Genomic DNA, 11,288 nt, shown 5'->3' with positions numbered 1-11,288 from the left:
TAGAATGTGAGGTACTTGATGTCTCCTTTCCCTCAGTTTTTTACCCTTTAGTGGTCATTTCAGAGGAAGCACAAATCCCAGTGAACACCCTGTTACACACACAATTACTTTGCAGTATAAAACAACTTAGTAAAAACATGCATGCAACTTTTTAAAAATGTGAACAGGAATACATATTTAAGTAAATTACTAAAACTGCTAAAATGAGAGACTATAAGAAATAAATATATATGAAAGAGAAATTAAGAGACATGGAAAATAGACTGAGGAAGTACAATTGATAAGAGCATGAGAAGGAAAAGGTGGTAGGGTAAAGGAGTTGGAGTCGAAGGAAGATAATAGAAAAGAAAATGGCTAAGAACTTTTTGCAGAATTAATTAAAGAGAAGACTCTTCTAATTTGGGTACCAAAATGAAGGGATGCTTGGGTGGCTCAGTCAGTTAAGCATCTGACTCTTGATTTCAGCTCAGGTCATGATCTCACCTTTAGTGACTTCGAGCCCTGAGCCAGTTGTCAGCATGGAGTCTGCTTGGGATTCTCTCTCTCTTCCCCCCTCTTTGCCCCTTCCTGCCAATAAATAAACTTTTCAAGTACCAAAATGAAAACCAAACATGGTAAATTAAAATATATCCATGCCAAGCACATCTTAGTGAAACTGTAGATAATCTGGAACTAAAAGAGTATCTTAAAGCAACCAAAAAGAAAAGTTAAATTATGTATAAAGAAATAGTTCTATGTCTTAATAGCAACTGCTCATTAGCAACAATAGAGGCCAATCAAGTACTATCTTCAGTGTGCTAAAAGTAAGTAACTATTAACTTAAAATTCTTTGCCCAGCAACACTATTACATAAAGGCAAAAAACATATTTTCAAACAAATAAAGTGAGAGAATTTACCATTCCTAGTTTCTTGCTACAAGAATCACTAAAGAATATTCCTAAATAAAGATGTACTGACAAAAACAAAAGATATATGCTCAAAGCCACCCTGACAAAAATAATAAAAATATGTATGTATAAGGTTCTTAACTGAAATATTATTTGGAAGAGAAAAGACCAGAAACAACCCAAATGCCTATCAATAGAAACTGGCTGAATTAACTATGGGGTACTATGCGGTCAAAAAGGGAATAGGGAATATCTTAATATACTATTATGAAGAAATCTTCAAGATATATTATTAAGTAAAAAAAAAGCAAGATGAGAAGTATTTATAGTGACTTCTGTTTATTTAAGAGGGATATAAATATGTATTTGCTGATATTAAAAATCATAAATCATTTAAAAAATTGTTACCTATAGAAGAGGGAAGAGCATTGGTTAGAGGATAAGGATAGACCCTGGACTCCTTTGAATATGACGTGTTTTGTAAATTTAATCTTAGAACCATGTAAATATTTTACATAATTATAAGACAAAATTAAATAAAGCAATCCCCAAGAATCATAACTTTTCAGCATAACAACTTAAAGGAGTTATTCCATATAACTTTACAATATAGTAATTTGACTATATATCCCTAAAGGGATATAACCTAACAACAAAAATGAGGGAAGAATATATGGTCTTTAGTAAACATGTTGCTAGTAATAATGTCAATGTTGTTTTATTTTTATTTTGAAATGGATCAGTTATTTAATTAGGTCCTTTGTAAGAAATTTAGAACACTCCCATTTGTGCGGATGAACTCCACCTGTGAGAGAAAACAGAGTGGAGGTAGCCCTGAAGCTGAGGAACAGCTTTGATTTTTGGTAGCATTTACAAGTCCACAGCTTTCTGATCAATCTTGCTCTGCTCTATAATCTCGTATTTCTCTTTCTCCATGTCAAAGACTTCACCTTCCTGGTGGCTGGGTTCATATAGCTTCTTCTTCTTGAAGTAAGCATAAATGAGATGTCTTGGGATTTTCATGTTGCTTATAACAGTTTTGGTGGAGGTGGCAATCACAAGTTTCTGGTGTGTTCTATGCAAAGAACTTGATTGAGGGCCAGAGATGCAGTCACAAGTGGCAAGCCACTGCTCAGCTGTTTCAGGAAAACTACCCTCTTATTTCTGTGGTGCCCAGTGAGGATGACCAAAATGGTCCCAGGAGTGATGGTAGCTCACAGTTTTCTCACATGCTGATTGAAAGGTTTTTTGCCAGGGCTCAACAGCTTTCGAGGCACATTTTCAGTAGGATAATACCTAGGCATTTTACAAAGTTTAACCAGTCAGGTACCAGCATTCTTGTCACCACCATCTGGTTTTGTGATAGCAAGAACCTTCTCCTACTTTTTGTATTCAACCCTAGATTTAGCTGCTGAATACTTCCTCTGGTACACTGCCCTTCTGGAATACATAGTCATTTGGGAACATCTGCCACTTCCTCTAACTAGGACAGGGTTTTGGCTGCAGTGGGGCTTCCCCTTCTTTGGCATTTTAGCCTTAAGTTTACCCTTAACTCTGCCACCAGCATCAGCCTTCTTGGCTTCAGGTTCTTCTCCTTAGTATCTGGTTCTTAGCTTTTTCACCCACCATCTTACAAGATGGGGAAGACTCAATATTGTTAATATGAGACAGTTATATAGTATTATAAGATAAATAAAATGAGTGCTTATTCCACTATGGTTAAAAACTAAGGCTTTCAAGGGCAACTGGATGACTCAGTCAGTTAAGTATCCGACTCTTGATCTTGTCTCAGGCTATTATCTCATGGTTCATGAGATTGAGCCCCATGTAGGGCTCTGCATGGGATTCTCTCTCTCCCTCTCTCTGCCCCTCCCCTGCTCATGTTCTTTCTTTCTCTCTCAAAATGAATAAACTTTTAAAAAAAAAGACTAAAAAAAAAAAACAAACAAACAAACTAAGGCTTTCAGTATTGTTCAAAGAAAACACAAATGTAAGATGAAATAAAAACTCTGTAGGCTTAAAAGTTCCAAATTTGAATAAGAAAGATGCATATGAACTTAGAGTATATTCCATCTTTAAAAGTAACTCTAGCATTGAAAAGGCCTCAGAATAATGATGAGTAGCAATGAACACCACTAGCACTCAGATTATGTTTTCTAAAGGTCATTTCCCACTTGAAGGAACCAAGTCTCCTTCAAGAAATTGTTGATTCTAGGTCTGGGGCAGAATATGTCCAAGATGAGTTAAAGTATTTTGTCAACCAGTCAGCAAGGAAACTATCTCAATTTATCAGGATTATGCCAAAGAATCTCAGGAGCCAAACCAAAAAGACTCCCACTAGCCAAAATTGGGACAAGTTGAGCATGCAGATAATAACTCCAATAGGTTAAATGTATCAAATATGTTTATTCACATGTGATTTTTATTCATAATAAAACTAAAACCAAACACAACAAAACTCTACAACTCAAACTCCTTGGAGGATGCTAAGAAGTCAACTGATTATTTTGAAGAAAAAAAAAAAGAAGAAAGAAAAAAGAAAACATTTAAGCAAGTTTTCTGCATAACCTGTACCTCTGGGCAACACAATGGTCGATAGTGGGAAGTGTCTTTTTATAGACATTCCAGCTAAAGAACAAAGAGGAAATGATAGAATTAACCTATCAAGTTTTGCAACCTCTCATGAACCGATGGATCTGAAATATAGTCATCTAAACCACTAACCAGAAATTATGTGCCTCCTGATCAAAGAACATACCACAACCTATAAAGTAATCTTTCTAAAAATAACCATTTTTTTAAGTAGCCTGAATTTGAACAAGCCTCTAGATTTAAACACTAGTTTGCAGGAAAATCAGAGATCTGAGGACGGGAAACTGTGGGATAAAGGACCCCTTTCTTCAACGGAAAAATATATCCTGTCCTATCATAAAAACAACAACTAAGTTTTAGGTGGTAGAAAAACAGGCCCTACTTCACTTCCACATGTTTAGCTACTTCTTTATGTTTTGATTCCATGTTTGAGTGATGAAGTTATCTGAGGTTGGGAATCAAAGAGAAAATAGCAAAGATTTCTATTTGCTAATGGTATTTCTTTTTTTTTCTTTTCTTTTCAAAAAAAATTTTTTTAACGTTTATTTATTTTTGAAACAGAGAAAGACAGAGCATGAAGGGGGGAGGGCCAGAGAGAGGGAGACACAGAATCTGAAACAGTCTCCAGACTCTGAGCTGTCAGCACAGAGCCTGACGCGGGGCTCGAACTCATGGGCCGCGAGATCATGACCTGATCTGAAGTTGGCCACTCAACCGACTGAGCCACCCAGGCGCCCCTTGCTAATGGTATTTCACTATGGTGATAGTAAGAGAGACATTCATTCATCAAACATTTATTTTTTTTTCTTTCTTTTTTTTTAAATTTTTTTTTAACGTTTATTTATTTTTGAGACAGAGAGAGACAGAGCATGAATGGGGGAGGGTCAGAGAGAGAGGGAGACACAGAATCTGAAACAGGCTCCGGGCTCTGAGCTGTCAGCACAGAGCCCGACGCGGGGCTTGAACTCACAAACCACGAGATCATGACCTAAGCCGAAGTCGGACGCTTAACCGACTGAGCCACCCAGGCGCCCCTCATCAAACATTTATTGAAAGCATATTATGCACCTGGCACCAGGCTTCCTAACATGGTGATACCAGTCCCCGTCCTCCCTGGTGGGGACGATGGGCAAGGAACCACACAGGTACAGCACAGAAAGGTTACCACAGTGCTCTGTGCAGACCACTGGAGGTAAAAGAGTAGATTTTTGGCAGTACAAGGATGATTACTTTGTACTTTAAATTTTCATAAATGCCCTTTTTACTTAAGATATTTAGTTATGCATTTATTTTACTATGTGAAAAAATGCACAGCTAGCACCTTTCATGGATAATACTCTGTGTGATAAAGCTAAAGAGGGTATTTAAATTCAAAACAAAAGTGTGCCATTAAAAAAAATTTTTTTTTAATGTTTACTTTTTGAGAGAGAGAAAGACAGAGCATGAGCAGGGGCGGGGCAGAGAGACAGGAAGACACAGAATCTGAAGCAGGCTCCAGGCTTGTGCTGAGCTGTCAGCACAGAGTCCAAGGTGGGGCTCAAACTCATGAGCGGTGGGTGAGATCATGACCTGAGCCAAAGTCAGAAGCTCAACCGACTGAGCCACCCAGGTGCCCCAAAAGTGTGCCAATTCAAAGAAAAATAGTAGTAGAGGTGTTAGGCATTTGGGGAAAAAATATTGTGATGGTACTACTCAAATCACTGAAGTTTGGGAAATAAGGTAGATCAATGTGGGTAAATCAAAACAGATGCCATTTTACATAGGTCGGATGGAACTGGCCAGGGGGATTCAAAGGGTTTCAAGAAAAAAGGAGACTTAAGGATGAGAAGTTGTGCTGAAAAATAGTACATTTATTAGGACCTCTCGTGTAGAGTGGTTGAATCTTAGGTTTAGGTGGAACCTTAGGAATCATCTGTTATATTGTTTTAACTAATTTTAAAATAGTACTTCTTTATAGTGTGACATTCCATGAGTGCATTAGTTAATCTAAACCCTTGGTAGTGAGTTTATGACTGAAGTGGTCTTCAAAAAAAAAAAAAAAAAAGATTGCTGGGGACCTCAAAGAGCTTTTGTTTGTGCGGGTTTACATCTATTGGTATTTACCATGTTGGAAATAAAAACTCAGAAATTTTGTAAACACTTATTAAAGCATTAAAATAATAAATCCATTATAACATAAATAACATATTTCTAAAAAGAAAAAAAACAAGAATATGGGGAATCTATAGATTGAAATACTTAGAAGGTAAATTTTACCTCAAAAAAATAAAATCATCAGGGCACCTGCATGGCTTAGTTCAGCACCTGACTTTGGCTCAGGTCAGGATCTCGTGGTTCATGGGTTCAAGCCCCGCATCGGGCTCTGTGCTGACAGTTCAAGAGCCTGGAGCCTGCTTCAGATTCTGTGTATCCCTCTCTCTCTGCCCCTCCCCCACTCATGCCCCCCCAAATATAAACATTAAAAAATTTTTTAAATAAAAATCCTGAGAAAGAAAATTTAAAAACAAATAAACCAATAGCAATTCATGAAACTTATTTAGATTCAAGTTAAACACTATAAAAAGAATTATATGACAATTAAAAAATATAATCACTGCCTACACAGCTGATATCAAATTCTTTTTACATGTTTAGATGAGATCATGGTTTTGTATAGCTGTATTCAAAATGGCTTTTTATCTTTTTAGAGAGACATAATGAAACAGCACAAGTAAAATAATATGGGATTTGTTTCAAAAAAATCTGATTGGGAGCAGAAGTATAGATGACACTATGCATTAAATATGAATGGTGAGTACATCAGGTTCATTATTCTATTCCCTCTACATTTGTAATTTAAAAAAAATTTTCATCATATGGGCGCCTGGGTGGCTCAGTTGGTTAAGTGTCCAACTCTTGATTTCAGCTCAGGTCATGATCTCATGGTTTATGGGTTCGAGCCCCACGTTGGGCTCTGTGCCGATAGTGCAAAGCCTGCTTTGGATTCTCTCTCTTCCTCTCTGCCCCTCCCCTGCTCACTCACGCATGTGCACACACACATTCTCTATCTCAAATAAACTTAAAAAAAAAAACCTTTTATTGTGAAAAATATTAAGTTTAATGTAGATCGTCAGATGCTTCACTTCCTTGCCACTTTCTATCAAATGAAGAAGTGTCTATATTGCTTGCTTTGATAATCTAACAGGTGATGAGAGGCAAAGATTTTATTGACAATTCCCCTGTTGCACAAACTATAAAATTGCATCTGGGGGAAAATTATCTTGAAGCTCCAGCTGGGAATGGACATATATAAGTACTCTACCAACAGAAACCTGAACACTACTTCCTTCTATTCATTGTTCTGGGAGGATGAACAACCTAGAACCATGAGCAGTTCTTGAACAATGGCCAAAAAGGAACATTCAGAGGCCATGACAGCCAAAGTAATAACTCAATGCATTATATCCTTTTCTTTTTTTTTTTTTTTAATTTTTTTTTTCAACGTTTATTTATTTTTGGGACAGAGAGAGACAGAGCATGAACGGGCGAGGGGCAGAGAGAGAGGGAGACACAGAATCAGAAACAGGCTCCAGGCTCTGAGCCATCAGCCCAGAGCCTGACACGGGGCTTGAACTCACAGACTGTGAGATCGTGACCTGGCTGAAGTTGGACGCTTAACCGACTGCGCCACCCAGGCGCCCCATCCTTTTCTATTAAATCTAGTAGACATTCTCTTCCTATGAGGGAAAAAAAAATTACTTCGTATTTTTTATTGCTTTTCTCAATTAGTCATATAATATTGAAAACTTTATCAAGAATGGCAAATGGGGGGCGCCTGGGTGGCGCAGTCGGTTAAGCGTCCGACATCAGCCAGGTCACGATCTTGCGGTCCGTGAGTTAGAGCCCCGCGTCGGGCTCTGGGCTGACTGCTCAGAGCCTGGAGCCTGTTTCCGATTCTGTGTCTCCCTCTCTCTCTGCTCCTCCCCCGTTCATGCTCTGTCTCTCTCTGTCCCAAAAATAAATGTTGAAAAAAAATTAAAAAAAAAAAAAGAATGGCAAATGGAAGTCACCGCACAGCCAAGTAAGAACTTAAGCATTGTGGATCGGAATGGGGGCTTTCCCATCAGACTGGCAGGGTTTGTATTTCCTCTAACATAATGTATCTACTACATGGTATCTACCTTATAGGGTTGAGGGATTATAATTTGTATACCTAATAGGTATACCTTATAATTTGCGGGGATTAAATTAGTTAATATCTGTAAAGCTCTTAGAAAACGGTACTTGGGGGGCACCTGGGTGGCTCAGTCAGTTAAGCGTCCGACTTCGGCTCAGGTCATGATCTCGCGGTCCGTGAGTTCGAGCCCCGCATCGGGCTCTGTGCTGACAGCTCAGAGCCTGGAGCCTGTTTCAGATTCTGTGTCTCCCTCTCTCTGGCCCTCCCCGGTTCATGCTCTGTCTCTCTCTCTCTCAAAAATAAATAAACGTTATTTTAAAAAAAAATTTTTTTTAAAAAGAAGAAAATGGTACTTGGAACACAGCATGTATTCAATATAGATTTTTTTTAAATACATAAAACATCCAGATGACTATTTGGTTTAGGGTCTAAATACAGGTGACCCTTAAACAACATGGTTTTGAACTTGTGGATCCACTTATATGTGGCTTATTTGCAGTAAATACAGTACAGTACTGTGTATGTATTTTCCCATGATTTTCTTAACATTTTCTTTTCTCTAGCTTATTTTAAGAATACAGTATGTAATATGTATACAAAATATGTGTTAATCAACTGTTCATGTTATTGGTAAGGCTTCCAGTCAACAGTAGGCTGTCACTGATTAAGTTTGGAGGGAGTCAAAATTTTATGTGGATTTTTGACTACATGGGAGATCAGTGCCCCTAACCCTCATGTTATTCAAGGGTCAACTGTAATGGAATATTTTGCATTCTAGCCTAGAGGTTCTTGACTGTGGGAGATTTTCCCCCTAGGGGACATCTGGCCATGTCTGAAGGTTTTGTTTTGTTTTGTTTTGTTTAGGACTAAGGAGAGCAGTGCTGCTGTCATCCTGGGAGTAGAGCCCAAGGATACTAGTAAACATCCTACAATGCACAGGACAACTCCCCTCCCCCAAACAATTATCCAGAACAAAATGTCAATAGTGCCAAAGTTGAGAAATCTCATTCTATGCCCATTCACCTTAGGAAAACAAATTCTGGAGAAGTTAAGTAAATGTCTTTTCATGTCAGTTTTACATTAATTGCTTTGATGATTTCTCTATCACTGGAAACATAAATCAGGCATTTGTAACAGATCCATTTTACATAAACACTGGAACATATAGTAAATATCTTATCCATATTAGCATATTTTATTCTTAAAAACAGAATAAAAATATGGTGCAGAAGAGTGGTTAAGGAGATTAGTTCCACAGTCAATTTGGATTCAATTTAAACACACTGAATCTCAGCTCTGCTATTTACTAGCTATGCAACCTTAAACTAGTTATTTAGCTGAGACTTGGGTCTCTACTTGTTAAACAGGATGAAATAATAGTTTCTAACTTGTAGAGTTATTATGAGTATTAAATGAAATAATCCATGTAAACCACTCAATACTATGTCTAGCAAGAAGTAAATGCTCAAAAAAAAAAATATTATCAACATAGAACTTTAAATGCTGGTTAAGAAAAAACAGATCCTTGGCTTGTAAAAAAAAAATTGTATATACTCAATACTACTGAATCATACACTTAGAAATGATTAAGATTATGCATTTTATATTATGTATTTTCTAACACAATTTAAAAAGAAATAATTTGTATTGCCCCATAGAAAGTCCCATACTATTGTGTAACAATAAGGAAAACTGTATAATGGTATAGAAGATCCTTGGCAAATAATATATCAGTAAACACATACTGTCCTGCTATGGACCAGATTATGAAACCCCCCATTCATATGTTGAAGCCCTAACCCTCAATGTGACTTCACTTGGAGACAGGGCCTGTGCAGAGGTGACAAAGGTTAAATGAAGTTATAAGGGTGGGCCCTAATCCAGTAGAGCTAGTGCCATTATAAGAAGAGGTAGGGACACTAGAGCTCTCTCCCTTTGTCATGTTAGGACACAGTGAGGAGATCTCCATCTGCAAGCCAGGAAGAAAGCCCTTATTAGGAACCAAATTGGCCAGCACCTTGATCTTGGACTTCCCAGACTCAAGAACAATGAAAAATAAATTTCTGTTGTTTAAGCTACCAGCCTGTGGTATTTTATTAAAGCAGCCCAAGTAGGCTAAGACAATTCCTAGTAAATGTAATCCATGGGAGAGAAACTTCAACAGAAAATCTGGATGATATTTGGTGCGGTTAGAAAGGGCATGGTGAGATTTTGAGAGAAGAGTGAGTGAAAAAGAAACCAGAGAAAGAAACCAAGATAGGGCATTTAAGCAGAGATTAAGGACAGATGAAAACTACTGAAGGGAAAATATTAAATTCAAAGGGGAGAAATAGATGAGAAAAATGTTGTGACGAAATATGAACAAAGAATGGTTTTGAGAAAAGTAACTCCTTCCCCTGCCCAGATATTATACAGCATGCAAAATTTAGAGGGGGAGAAAGTTACCACAACAGTAAAAGGAAGACAAAAGTGGGAAAGCAGTAGATATAAAGGAGGGAAAGGAGAAAGATAAATGCTATACTGAATGGAAAAACCACACTTTTTAATTACTGGAAATGCTTCCACTGTGGCTGGAAGCCTTCCAAATAGAAGATCACTTACTTATGATTCTCTGGGGGCTTTTTTATTATTGTTTAATTTTCTATTTATTGATTATTACCATATCTTCATGGGTAAGTTTGAAAATCCACCATCTGGCCAAACCCTGATTGACCAGTAAGGCATTTACCAATTCAACTCAACTTCACACCATTTTTTCAACTCCCTTTGCAGCTGGCTTAAAACACACACACACACACACACACACACACACACACACACACACACACACAGGGTAAGAAGTAAAAATCTTGATTTCTGAATCTGTAATGACAGAATCAAAGGATATTATTTAGAGCTGACAAATCAATAGAAATATAAGCACATATGGCGGTACAAAGGTAAACACAAGGAAAACTAAACAGGGAGGAAAAGAGGGAAAGGAAGAGGGAAGGGGCTAATTTTACCCTTCTGATATCAAGAAATAGTACAGCTTATTAACAGGTGCACTGAAAATGCTCAGGTGAGCTGAGACAGTGACCCCCCCCCCCCCCATCTCAGCGGCAGAGCTGGAGGCAGAGGAAGATCCCCGTCCTTTAGAGGTGTCTCATCCATTAATCCAAAGGTGTCACACAACACCATCTTCTAGGTATACCATGATGTGAACTAGGTGGAGAAGCACTGAATTATGGAAATAAAGATATTGTATATGGTTATAAAGATAACTTTATAGGATAAAACCACATTTTTTCTATATATTAAAAGAACTAACCACACATACACACAGCAAAGCAAATAGAGTACTTAGTCAAAAATTTGATCCATATAAACAACATAACAAAATAATATGACAAAAAAAACACCAAAATCATCTATCATACTAATTAATGTAAATGAACTTCACTCACTTATTTTTTAAAAATCTTCAGATCAGATCACAAGACAAAACCTAACTCCAGGATCTGTCAGGAAGCACTCTTGAAACACCAATTCAAGGTTAAAAACAAAATAAGAGGTAAAGGTATACTAGGCAAATGCAAACAAAGAATACAAGACTTGATCTCATTATCAGACAAGATAGAAGTCAGGATGCAAAGCATTAAACATGGTAAAA

The 11,288-nt window shown here is 37.4% G+C and overlaps 1 pseudogene; it reads right to left on the bottom strand.

Annotated features, from left to right (window-relative positions):
* Window positions 1–1,631: 1,631 nt before the first annotated feature.
* LOC125174425 (60S ribosomal protein L6-like) overlaps window positions 1,632–11,288 on the bottom strand; it is a 57,123-nt pseudogene continuing 47,466 nt past the window's right edge.

Source organism: Prionailurus viverrinus, chromosome C2 (assembly GCF_022837055.1).
Source record: "Prionailurus viverrinus isolate Anna chromosome C2, UM_Priviv_1.0, whole genome shotgun sequence".
Classification (NCBI taxonomy): domain Eukaryota; kingdom Metazoa; phylum Chordata; class Mammalia; order Carnivora; family Felidae; genus Prionailurus; species Prionailurus viverrinus.
This window is presented reverse-complemented; position numbering and strand designations above follow the sequence as displayed.